We start from the raw sequence: 12,411 nt of genomic DNA on the forward strand, positions 1-12,411 counted from the left end.
CTACATGCCGCACCGAACTAACAATTTTCATCAAGCAATGCCTTGCGTCCTCCTGCTGTTTACCCCACGCGCTGGATAACTGGACACTGATTGGATTTAGTTGGTGTGCTGTTACAGTTACAAAGTGGTGGTGGGTTTGGCAGTTTTGATGTGCTGTGAATTTTTCAATGGCTTTTCTCCAGTTCCTAAATCCTGCACTAATGAAGGCAGCATCTGCTCTTTCGCCAAAAGATGGCTGGCTTGAAAACCCTTGGCTACAGTGAAAACACAACACTCCTTTTATTGATGTTTTATAATGTAGCCAGGGGAAATCGCGAAACCATCTCTCTTGAAATGTCAACACTCTGTTGGCAAGAGTTTGCGGTTCTATAAATTGTGGGTGTGGCTGATATAGTTTTGTGCCATCACTGAGGTAACTGGACAATGCTGTGCCACTGTGCCCTATACTGGTGCTGCTGGCAACAAGGGTGAAACCTGGTCCTGCCGTGGCTGTGACACCTGGTCCTGCCGTGGCTGTGACACCTGGTCCTGCCGTGGCTGTGACACTGTCCTCTGAAGTCTCTCTCCCTGGCTCTTTCCCTTTCACCACCCCCACTGACTCAGTCTGTCTCCTAGAAAATAAATAAGGTGTTTGCCATACTCCTAACTACCGGTACCTAAAACTACACAATTAGTCACAACAGCAATACCATTGCCTTAAACAAATCTTAGTTCAGTCACCAGTTTAAGTTGAGAGTGGGGGTATCCATGGCATTTTCCAATTATGTCCCTATTTTACAAAAAAAAAAAAAAAAAAAACTTTCATAATGTTGCCAAAGAAAGACTCAACAAACTTACCTGAGACTCCCCGTCTCTGCCAGTCTGTCCCTGCATATCTGTCCCCAACTCTGCTGTCTGTGTGCCATCTGTTGCCTGCTCTGCCTAATGACATCATTGTGAAACATTTCCATTAGCATTTCACTTCTTTCTTATGGACATTGTATCAACTAATCTTTGAGATATTAGGCTACTAGGGTTCTTACTTTGCGTTTTGGTGTACTGAAAAATACTCTTGATGTCCGTCTTTTTTCTGCCATTTTTCTACCTGACTGGCTGGCTACACAGACGTTTCTGTGGTGTTTGCTATAATCTTTGCTACCTGATTAAATAAAGGTGAAATAAAAATAAAATAAAATGTTCACTAGCGACAATTTAGCTTTTGCAAGGACAATGGTAGAAGAGAGTGTAGTTCTGTTCTGTTCAGTTTGGACTTCAGTTTATCGCTAACCTTATCACAGGGACTTTGAAGCACTCCAGCTGCATGCTGATCTTGGAATAAACTGACGATAGCAAAGATTCCATCTTTGACGACGCCTCATAAATGGAATAGGTACTAGCTAGCTTGATGGTTAATGTTTGCTTTAGTTTGGTGCTAGTTCTGCAAATTCAGCTAGTGTGTGTGTGTGTGTGTGAACCCTGCCAACATAAAAAAAAACATTGCTATGGCCGATTGACTAGATAAACCTCACGTCAGTTACGTGCATTGAGTGCCTTTCACACAGTAGATACGAACCCTCTTTTACCTTGCCAGCTAAGGAACTGGCAGTGGATCAAACCATTGTGAGGAAAAGGGCGGTGGGTCACAATCTTTTGAAATTTAAAAACGCGCTATTAAGTGTCTATAATCAGCATAAGTGCTTTCATTGCGTATTATTAATATTATTGAAATTACATAGTTATGTTTACAGTGATATATTGGGGGGGGGACAAATCATATTTTTCCCAGGATGGGGGGATCGTGTCCCTCCCCGTCCCCCCTGGGATTTCTGCCTATGCTTTAATCAGGATTCAATGTCATTTTTCAATGTCATTTTTTTTTCTTCAAAACTCACAGGTAGTGATTAGGATAATCTTGATGACAAAAATCTGGATTATGTTGATCCCACTGGGCCAGGTGGATTCAGGGTGGATTTAGAAAGGTGAAAGGCACTACAGCCAAGAAACGTCAATGTAACAAAGGTGGTTTAAAAAAACTAAAGGTTCATTATGTTAAATTGAGTAGTTATATTGCATAGTGTCAAATAAATGTGTGTACTTACTTAAAAGTGATATGTAGGCTCTTAGCCTCGCTACTGTATATAGCCTATCTTTTTACTGTTGTTTTATTTCTTTACTTACCTATTGTTCACCTAACACCTTTTTTGCACTATTGGTTAGAGCCTGTGAGTAAGCATTTCACTGTAAGGTAAGTACCTGTTGTATTCGGCGCACGTGACAAATAAACTTTGATTAGATTTTTAAGCTCTTGGCTGCGAATACAGAGTTTTTGCCACCACCCCTCCCCCTCCCGCCCCTCCAGAAATCTCCTTCTCAAAGCTAAGGATCTGGATCACGTTCTGCACATATGTTATTTTATACTCTGAAATGAAATGGATCAAATGCAGAGATGGTATTATTAACATGAAAGGATCTCCAATAGGTCTCTCCAATCAGGAAACTACCCACTGTATTTCCGAAAGCACCTATTCTCTTCAGTAACATTTGCCCAGGAGAGCATTCTGTGCCCATAAAGATGCCAGGACCAGCATCAGGGCACAATAGAGGCATTAATGGTGCTGGCAGTAGGCAGATGTTGAGGACACGAATCCGTTCCTGTGGTGGGCACTTAGGCAGACGGCACAGAGTTGAGCACCACTGCCACAATTCACCAGCAGCACAGTCCAACGATTACCGCACCGGCTCAGCTGTGTTGCCAACTACCACATAAAATGCTTACTGCATTTGGAAAGCATGTGTGCTCCCTGCTCACCGAGCTAAAATAAGCAGGCCACATGGCTGCATTTCAAAAGACACTCAACAACTCCATTGTGTGTCTGAATTGCACTTTTAAAGGACACGGTTTGGTCTGCAATTACAACCTATTTGCAGGTGTTGGGATTCAATGATCATGGAGGGATGGCTACCACAGGACTAGTATCCTAACTTGCAAACCTATTGAAGAATAAAACAGTAGCAGAATGTGAAATGGCTCTTCTTTTATGTGACTTGAAATGATTAACATATGAATTCAGTTGTCATTCAAACCAAGTCTTTAACATTAGTCTATTTGTGGTAAGACATGACTGCTTTCATCCGATTACATGCCACATGATTGGCATTGCAATTTCCTGAGGATTGTCATGAAATTGGGAACGGCACAGTAAAATTAGAGAACAATGTATTGTGTTACATTCTGTAGACGCAATAACTGTTTCAAGGATTGTTTTGTATTTAGGTGCTATTATCAATAAATGCCATTATCAGTGAATGCCATCTCATCATCCTTAAACTGAGACTCTACAATATGATGACGCCACGAGCAGCAGGATATTGCAGATGAGAGTGACGCAAGACATTGCACTTGCAAAGAAAAATATCTGTGCAGGTGCGCTTCACACTGCTGCAATGTGATAGCTATGGGACCAAAACAGCAGAGAAGTTTAGTCACGCGATTCATACTCTTAGTTATTGTGGAAATCGGCCCAATGGAGGAACTGCATTTCCCTCTCAATTTGATGCTTGTTTGTAATGTGATGCTTTCTATGCCTTAGATTCAACATTGGTAACAGTAGAATGATGGACACCCACTGACCAGAAATTCCTTAGATTTTTGAAAGGAGTTGAGAACTATTCTTTTTCTTATAGCAAATCCCTATAGCATCAACAACAACAAAAATTATGTTTATTTCATTTAACTAGGCAAGTCAGTTAAGAACAAATTCTTATTTACAATGACAGTCTACACCGGCCAAACCCGGAAGACGCTGGGCTAATTGTGCGCCGCCCTCTGGGACTCACAATCACGGCCGGTTGTGATATAATGTAGCCTGGATTTGAACCAGGGTGTCTGTAGCGATGAGATGCAGTGCCTTAGACCACTGCACCACACAGGAGCCCGAGTCATTCACACCTGATGTTTACAATGATTCTCCCTCAACCACCTGGACATACATTCTGATCTAGAATCATCTACTTCAAACCTAATACCAAGAGGAGGTAAATTGCAAAACTGACCTTAGGTCAGTTCACAAGGGCAAAAATCCTCCGCACACAGTGTCCTACATCAAGCTGTAACAGTATGACTTGAAAAATAGCACCGCCTGTTTTTTGGAACAGACATGCACCATCTGCGACCGTTTCCCAAGGCGGAGTGTTCTCATGTAATTACACGTTGTGGACCTCTCTGCCACAGCAGTAAAAGCATAAGCTTCATTAAAAGCAGTCATGGGTCTTTCAAGGACTTTCAACGCTGACTTCATTTCTTGTTTTCCTTCCTTCCCGCTAGTTTTACCCAGTCTCCCTTGACTGAATCCAAAGTGGCACACACTTTACACCCATTTAATCCCCACTCTAACAAATGCTATGTAACATGAGTTACCCCACTGAGTTCACAAATCTGCCAGGTCCAATAAAAATACAAAAAATATGACTTAACCTTTATTTAACTAGGCAAGTCAGTTAAGAACAAATTCTTATTTACAACCCAGACAATGCTGGGCCAATTGTGCGCCTCCTTACGGGACACCCAATCACAGCCTGGTTGTGATACAGCCTGGAATTTCGAACCAAGGTCTGTAGTGACACCTCTAGCATTGCGCTGCAGTTCCTTAGACCGCTGCGCCACTCGGGAGCCCCAATATGCCATGGAAAGTGGAGATGTCACAAATATAAAAAAGTAGACATTGGTGGAGACACGTGTTCAGTTTGAGGCTGAGTTACATTTGCTAGAATGCCTCTGATTCATTCTTTAGCTTGACTGTCTGAGCTTGTTCCGTGAATGAATTCATCACCCTACTTGTCTGTCTGATTCTGTGGGTTACCTTGATCTATCCCTCGCCTTGTCAGACTGATTCTTGAGGGCGAATGTTTGATTCGCTCCACAGTTTTGTTGATTGTCAACAGTATCTGATTCAGCCCTTTATCTGTGATCCTGGCAGTCATCTGGGTCTAACCTGACTGTTTGGCTTACTTGGTTCCTGGTGAAGAGGAATCAGACTCATGTTGTTACCCCAATCTTTTTAAATCTGGAATCCTTCATTGTGAATCGGCCACGTTTGCAATACTACAACTATAAAGAAGTTACTGCAAACAATGAACACAGTTTTTTCCCTCTTGAACATCATTGCATGCGCGATAGAAGAGCAGTTTTGTTTTACCATGATGTGCGATGCTCCTCAGTTCAGCAGCAAAATCAATGGCCAGTGGCACTGTTTCCCCCTACTGCGAATTCCATCTATACATTCAGCTTGTGATCATCCCCGACTGTGGGAGGGGTCTCGAATGGTTGAGGGACAGCTATTGGGGAACTGTGGGGGGATCTTGGAGGGTTCGGGTTTCACAAGATTGTGATCATGAAAAAGGAAACTATGACATATATTTAATATCACTATCATGCACACACACCCTCACACATAAGGATGGCTCTGTTGCAGAAAGACTGATACATGTTTGATGCTGTATTGTTTGTCCTTCATGTTCTAATACTTTAATGTTACCCCTTCCTTGTGTTTTTTTGTAATAAATAATTATAAAAAATTAAAAAATTAAAATTTTAAAAGCTTGTGATCATCCTCAATGTTTTGTTTCTTTACAAATGTCTGTAGCTTTTCGGAGCAATAAGACATCAACCGAGATTACATTCTAACCATGTTTTACTAGATGCATACCATTACGCTGTTATGTTCCGTTAGTCGATTGGAAACATCTCTAACCTCTGTTCTCCATTAGTCATCCCTTTGTGCCAGCAGGCAACTGGTTTGATTTACAACTTTCAATATGAAAGCAAAGCAGAACATCCAAGTTCTCCTTATAACATGCCCGTGGATTAGTAATCTATTCGTTTTGTTCTGTACACTTTTGTATTGTGACTTTCTTAAGTTGGTTTCAAAACAGCTGCTCCTGCCAATGGCAGTAATGCTCAGAAGAAGGGTAGGATGTGCAGAAGGATTTCTGTGTACCTATATTTTGTACAATATGGATCATTTAAAAATGATTGAAGCAAACATGATTCATTCCTATTCATTCCTTTACACTTGTGTGTATAAGGTAGTTGTTGTGAAATTGCTAGGTTAGATTACTTGTTAGATATTACTGCATGGTCGGAACTAGAAGCACAAGCATTTCGCTACACTCGCATTAACATCTGCTAACCATGTGTATGTGACAAATAAAATTTGATTTGATGGGATTTTTTTGGGACATTTCCTAATATACAGTGGGGTCTGAAATGACTGACACCCTTGATAAAGATGAGCAAAAATGACAGTATAAAAGAGTTCTATTCTCATGTCATTTAACAGATTACATGAAGATAGAGCTCTTTGGCCATGCACACCATTGGTGGGTTTGGCGTCGAATTTAGAATGCATAAACAGAAAAGAACCCCATACCTACTGTAAAATATGGTGGTGGATCTTTAATGTTATGGGGATATTTTTCTTCCACTGGTCTTGGGGCCCTTGTTAAAGTCAACGGTATCATGAACTTTACCCAGTACCAGGACATTTAAGCCCAAAACCTTGTTGCCTCTGCCAGGAGGCTGAAACTTGGCCACAAGTGGATCTTCCAGCAAGACAATAACCCCAATCACACATCAAAATCCACAAATTAATGGTTAATTGGCCACAAAATCAACATTTTGCAATGCCCATCTTGGTCTCTGGACTTGAAAACCATTGAAAGTATGTGGTTTGAATTGAAGAGCAGAGTCCATAAGCACAGACGAACAATATCAGGTATCTGGAAGGATTTTGTATGGAGGAATGGTCTAAGATCCCTTACAATGTGTTCTCCAAAGGCGAGGTATTGAAAACAGGGGTGTCAATAACTTTGACCCCTACCTTTTTAAGAAAAAAAGCATTACTTGTAAAAACAAATCTCTTTCTCTGAGCAATTGTATATATATATATAATTTCCCAATTGTTTTGCTTACAATATATCTCAGTATTTGAATTATTTATTTTATATAGTCATTTTTGTTCATCTTTATCAAGGGTGTAAATAATTCCGGACCCTACTGTATTTATTATCACATGCACTCATTTAGTTCTCATTCATCAATTGGGACTATTAAGGAAAGGGGATTGATGTTGCTGTAGAAATAAGTGTTTAAACATGCTATAAGTTAAACATGTCAAATTCTATGTCCTTTGTGAACTTAAGTAGAAACATGTCCCTCTTGATCATAGGAGAGCCAAAGTCATTAATAGCTTTTTTATAGCGTTGTTGATGTCCACTTGATGTCTGCTTTCATTTAAATGAAAGATCAGGAGAAGTGAGATCAGGTGCACCATTGAGCCAGTATCCACAAGTCAGAACAAATTGTTCTCGTGATTAATCTGTCCCCTCGGTTAACTAGTGATGAATGGGTAAGAAAAATTCCTCTCAGCCTCAGTCGGGATGCAAAATATGCTTCTTCTAAGGATATTCTGCTTCTTTAGCTACTCCAACAATTTAGTTCATAAAAAAAGATGATGCCTTGTTTTTCTGGTTGCTCTTTCCATTCTGAAATGTGCTGGCAACCTGACTGCTGTGTCTGGCGTCGTTATAAACATCAGTCGGCGTCTGATAATTCACTCTCTCCCTCTCTAGTCACATTGTGTGGTTGGTGGTGCTCGTCCAAAGGAAACGCTCCTGGTTAAAGGGTCTGACAATCTGTTCTGAAGTCAGTTTTTCCTCTCTTTTACCTCTCAAAGGGAGATATGGCTTCTCCCCTAAATATTGAATGGCACGTTGGAGGCTGGAACCGGATGTTGGGCTCGGGTTCTCGCCATGGCAGCCCCAGAGGTTCATAAAACACCAACAGGCTGTTAAAAGGAACTCTTAAAAGCATGTGGATATTTGTTGGAGGAAGTTCAATAGAAACGTGAACTGGTATGACCCATTCATTCACTGCTATTATAGAATATTACGTTGTGTAGGGGGAACGGTTGTCTTTTCATCGACGGACAGATGTCCTAGCAGTATCAGTAGCAGTATCAGTAGTTGATATGGGCTAATAACAGAGTGGACTTTGTGCACAGATTTGAACACATCAGTGACCAGTGAACCTTTTCTGTGAGTTACTCAAACGCAAATGCACTAATAATTTAGTTTGGCACAACAACAACACCTAGCTGCACGATTAATGCCTCTAATCTCAAGAGATCTATGTACAAAATTGACTATAGACTATAAACGATGAATAAAAAGTACCATCAAATGTTCTCCTTTTCTCCTGCTGTGAACGAATGAAGCCATTGTGTCTTTATTAGCTTTTTTTACTCCGATGCCACAACGCTTGTTCGCTTGTCATCGTCATCGAAGGATCGTGAAAAGGTCACATCGCGGAGCGATGCCATCCTTTAAAGACAGCCATATGCAAACCATTATATTTTTATGATTATGGCTCTCCTAAAGAAACAGCATGGTTACTAGTCTCACTAAGGAGGTAATATTTTGGGGGCAAGCATGGTTACTAATCTCACTAATGAGGTAATCGTTTGGAGGCAAAGTGGTAAAACTAAGGTTCTCCATTTCTCTCCGTCTCTTTCTTCCTCTCAGCAATGTGAAACTCACTTTCAAAGAGTAAGAGAGGTAGTCAGACTCCCTCCCCATCCATTTAGGATAATGATATTGTAATTGTGTTGTGTCCTTTCTGTTCCTGCAGTGTAATGGCAGTGTAATTGCTTCAGTGTTGCTTTGCTTGAAAGTGGCCCTACTTAAGAAACATTCTGTTCAGCTTGAAATGTAAAACTTTCTTCCTATGTTTCTATAATGACAGTGAGTCATATATCCCGAAGCAGAATTCTTAAATCTGTGCAGCCAGTGACAAACCCAAGTCATGGGTATGTCACTGGAAATGTGCGTGTGTGTGTGTGCGTGTGTGTGCGTGTGTGCGTGTGTGCGTGTGTGCGTGCGTGCGTGCGTGCGTGCGTGTGTGCATGCGTGCGTGCGTGCGTGCGTGTGTGTGTGTGTGTGTGTGTGTGTGTGTGTGTGTGTGTAAGGAAGGAGTTCAAGTAGATAAGGCAAAGATGAAGGTGGGTCCTTGCATTTACTAAAGTGATTGCTAAGCAAGAAAAAGGAGCAAGTTTCAACCCAATCTTTCTTTTGTTCTATTGTAGCCACATAAGAACAAGAGGGTGTGCAACATGCGCACCAATGACACATCCCACAGCAACCTCACGTAAAGGCCCAGTGCAGTCAAAAACGTAATTTATCTGCGTTCTAACATACATTTCCACACTATGGGGCGGTTTCCCGGACAGAGTTAAATTTAAGTCAGGACTAGTTTATTTCTACTTAAATTAAGCCATATTTAAAAAATGGCTTTCTGAGAAGTTGCTTAACTTCATATTAATTCGTTCTAGACTAGGGAGTCCCAGACTAAGTTAAGTAAGGACTAACCAATTAATCTTTGTGAAGCCTAAGTAAATTAACGATGTGCCCTTGGTGCTGACCTGAGGACCAACCAGGGATGGGACACTAATACATAAGTATTGTGTGGAATTGGAGCAAGTCACCTAAACCAAACAATGGACGGAGGTAAAAGAAAATGTTCAAAGAATGTGACCCTCTTGAAGCGAATTGTGTCAAACCAAACAATTATCGAGAACAAACAGCATGATTCATCAACAGAAAACAAGAAAAAGAATGCCTGGACTACCATTTGTAATGAATTCAACTCAAATTAAAAAGTAAACAAATGGACGCTACAACAACTTCAGGTAAGATACTGTATTTATTGTTAGCCCACTTTTACAAATCAGAGTCACTTTGAAATGTTTGTTTTCTTGTATAACACTACACAGTGGGGCCTAAATGTATTTGTGTAACAGAAATGTAACACAAACAATATAATTCCTATATTGTCTTGTCTTTCTAAGTTCCTGTGGAAAAACATACAAATCTACATAACCTTTAGGATCCGCCCCTTTTTTCAATTTTCACCTAAAATGACATACCCAAATGTAACTGTCTGTAGCTCAGGCCCTGAAGCAAGGATATGCATATTATTGGTACCATTTGAAAGGAAACACTTTGAAGTTTGTGGAAATGTGAAAGGAATGTAGGAGAATATAACACAATAGATCTGGTAAAGATAATCCAAAGAAAAAAACAACTGTTATTTTGTATTTTTTTGTACCATCATCTTTGAAATGCAAGAGAAAGGCCATAATGTATTATTCCAGCCCAGGTGCAACTTAGATTTTGGCCACTCGATGGCAGCAGTGTATGTGCAAAGTTTTAGACTGATCCAATGAACCATTGTATTTCTGTTTAAAATGTTGCATCAAGACTGCCCAAATGTGCATAATTTGTTAAAAATTGTGCAATCTCCTCAAACAATAGCATGATATTCTTCACTGTAATAGCTACTGTAAATTGGACAGCGCAGTTAGATTAACAAGAATTTAAGCTTTCTGCCAATATCAGATATGTCTACATCCTGGGAAATGTTCTTGTTACTAACAACCTCGTGCTAATCGCATTAGCCTACATTAGCTCAACCATCCCGTGGACGGGACATTGATCTCGAACATTAAAGAAGACAAATGCTGTTGCTCACAGGGAGTGTTTCAAGACTGGTGGTGGACCCCCAGTAAGACCAGAGACAGATGAGCTGGGAGACTTGTTGACTGGGATCATTGATAGCCAGCAACCCCTGGAAGGTATCCCTGATGATGACCATTTGGACAGTTCAGATGGGGCACCATTCCAATCCTCATTTGGTAGGACACATTCATTCAACATGTGCCATCCCCGGACTGCCGGGAATATGAAATGTTGTCAGTCATCTCTTGCACTCCCATAATATACATTATGTAATGAACTCAACTCTTGAAGAAACAATGTTCTCTAATGCAGCAATGTCATCATTTTCTAGAGACAGATGATCACCATGGCTCGGAGGGCATAAGACAGGATGAAGGTCAGCCCGCTACATCTGCAGCAGCCAGGAGGGAAGATTGTGTCACTAAGAGGCTGAGCATGCATGAGAAACTAGCCATGGAATTTTATGAGCACCAACTAATGTATTTACAAGAAGAGCATGATATGAAGATACACGTCCTTCATGTTGAGTTGAAGGAGGAGTAGAGAAACATGAAGCAACAGCAGTACCAACGTTCTCAAACCAGGACTAGTTCTGGGTACCGATATTTCCATTTGTGAATTAAAAACCTTTCATTCATGGCTGTTGTTTGCTTCAACCACTTGAGCTATCTTTGTTGTGAGAAGTGGTGCATAGTAAAAGCATCTCTGCAGGCTAGTCCATTACTGTCATTGTCTGCCTCAACCATGGGAACATCTGGGTCATCCTCATCTTCAATGCGATGATCTGGGCAGCCATGCTGTTTGAGGTAATTGTGAAGCACTGCTGTTGGAAATATGACAATGCAGCATCTTCTTGGTTGAAAGTGCAATGTGTTTCTGAGACACTGGAAACAATTCTTCAATACACCAAACATGCACTCCACAACACCTCTGGTGCAGATATGAGATTGGTTGTGCCATTGTTGCTCACGTCCTATTGCATGAAGATAGGGGGTGAACAAGTAGTCGGTCTGTGCATACCCACTGTCACCAGGTATGATTCCACTATGTTGTCCTCCTTCAAGCTGAGCATACAAAGAGGAGTTTTGGAAAATCCTTGAGTCATGAGTTGCACCTTTCCAACATGATAGTATGATAATGCCCTTTTAGTGTAAGAGCTGTTTGAAAATAGACTGAAATGTTAGAGAACGGCAAATTGGGAGTGCACACACTTTGTACATTTATTGAGAACCAGTTTTACGGTTCCTGTACTCCTCAGCATCTGCTGTAGAGGGACAGTTGATGGGAATATGACATCCATCTATACAGCCAATGACTCCAGGGAAGTTCCCATATTCATAGAAATCTACCTTGTAGGTGGCTTGGGCAGCTGCATCAGAGAAGTTGATGTAATTGTCTTTCAGTTCACATGTAGCATTGCAGACTTTGTGGACTATTCTGCATAGAGTCGGTTCACTTACATCACACAAATCTCCTGTTTCGCAATGGAAGCTTCCAGATGCCGAAAACCTCAAGGGGATCAGTACTTGCAGGGAAGAAGGGATGGGCCTTCCCCTAAGAGAGTCAGATAAAAGCCTTGGCTCATGCAAACAAATGATGTCAGCTGAATTTTCTTTGTACACACGGAAACAGTCATTCAGTGGGTTGCTCCTGTTTATAACTGCCCTTCTGTCTGGCCTTGGTGATGCTCTTTGATCATCATTGAAATAGTCCAGGTAATCCATTTTCCTCTATTGCCAAGATCAACCTGGGGGCCAACATCCATTAATCTGAAGTTAAACCTGCCTCTGGCCAGGTTTAATTTAAGCCTTCACTTAGAGCTAGATTAACTCTAATTGTCCTTCTGGAAATCAGACTTTT

General features: G+C 41.0%; 1 long non-coding RNA gene across 1 annotated transcript; it reads right to left on the reverse strand.

The window, feature by feature from the left end:
- Positions 1–761: 761 nt before the first annotated feature.
- LOC139575204 (uncharacterized) lies at positions 762–1,589 on the reverse strand. The gene is made up of 2 exons (XR_011674909.1): positions 1,023–1,589; positions 762–921 (listed from the first exon to the last, which is right to left on the reverse strand). It is a non-coding gene; the product is annotated as an uncharacterized lncRNA (long non-coding RNA).
- Positions 1,590–12,411: the final 10,822 nt, after the last annotated feature.

The sequence above is a fragment of the Salvelinus alpinus genome, chromosome 5, assembly GCF_045679555.1.
Source record: "Salvelinus alpinus chromosome 5, SLU_Salpinus.1, whole genome shotgun sequence".
NCBI lineage: Eukaryota > Metazoa > Chordata > Actinopteri > Salmoniformes > Salmonidae > Salvelinus > Salvelinus alpinus.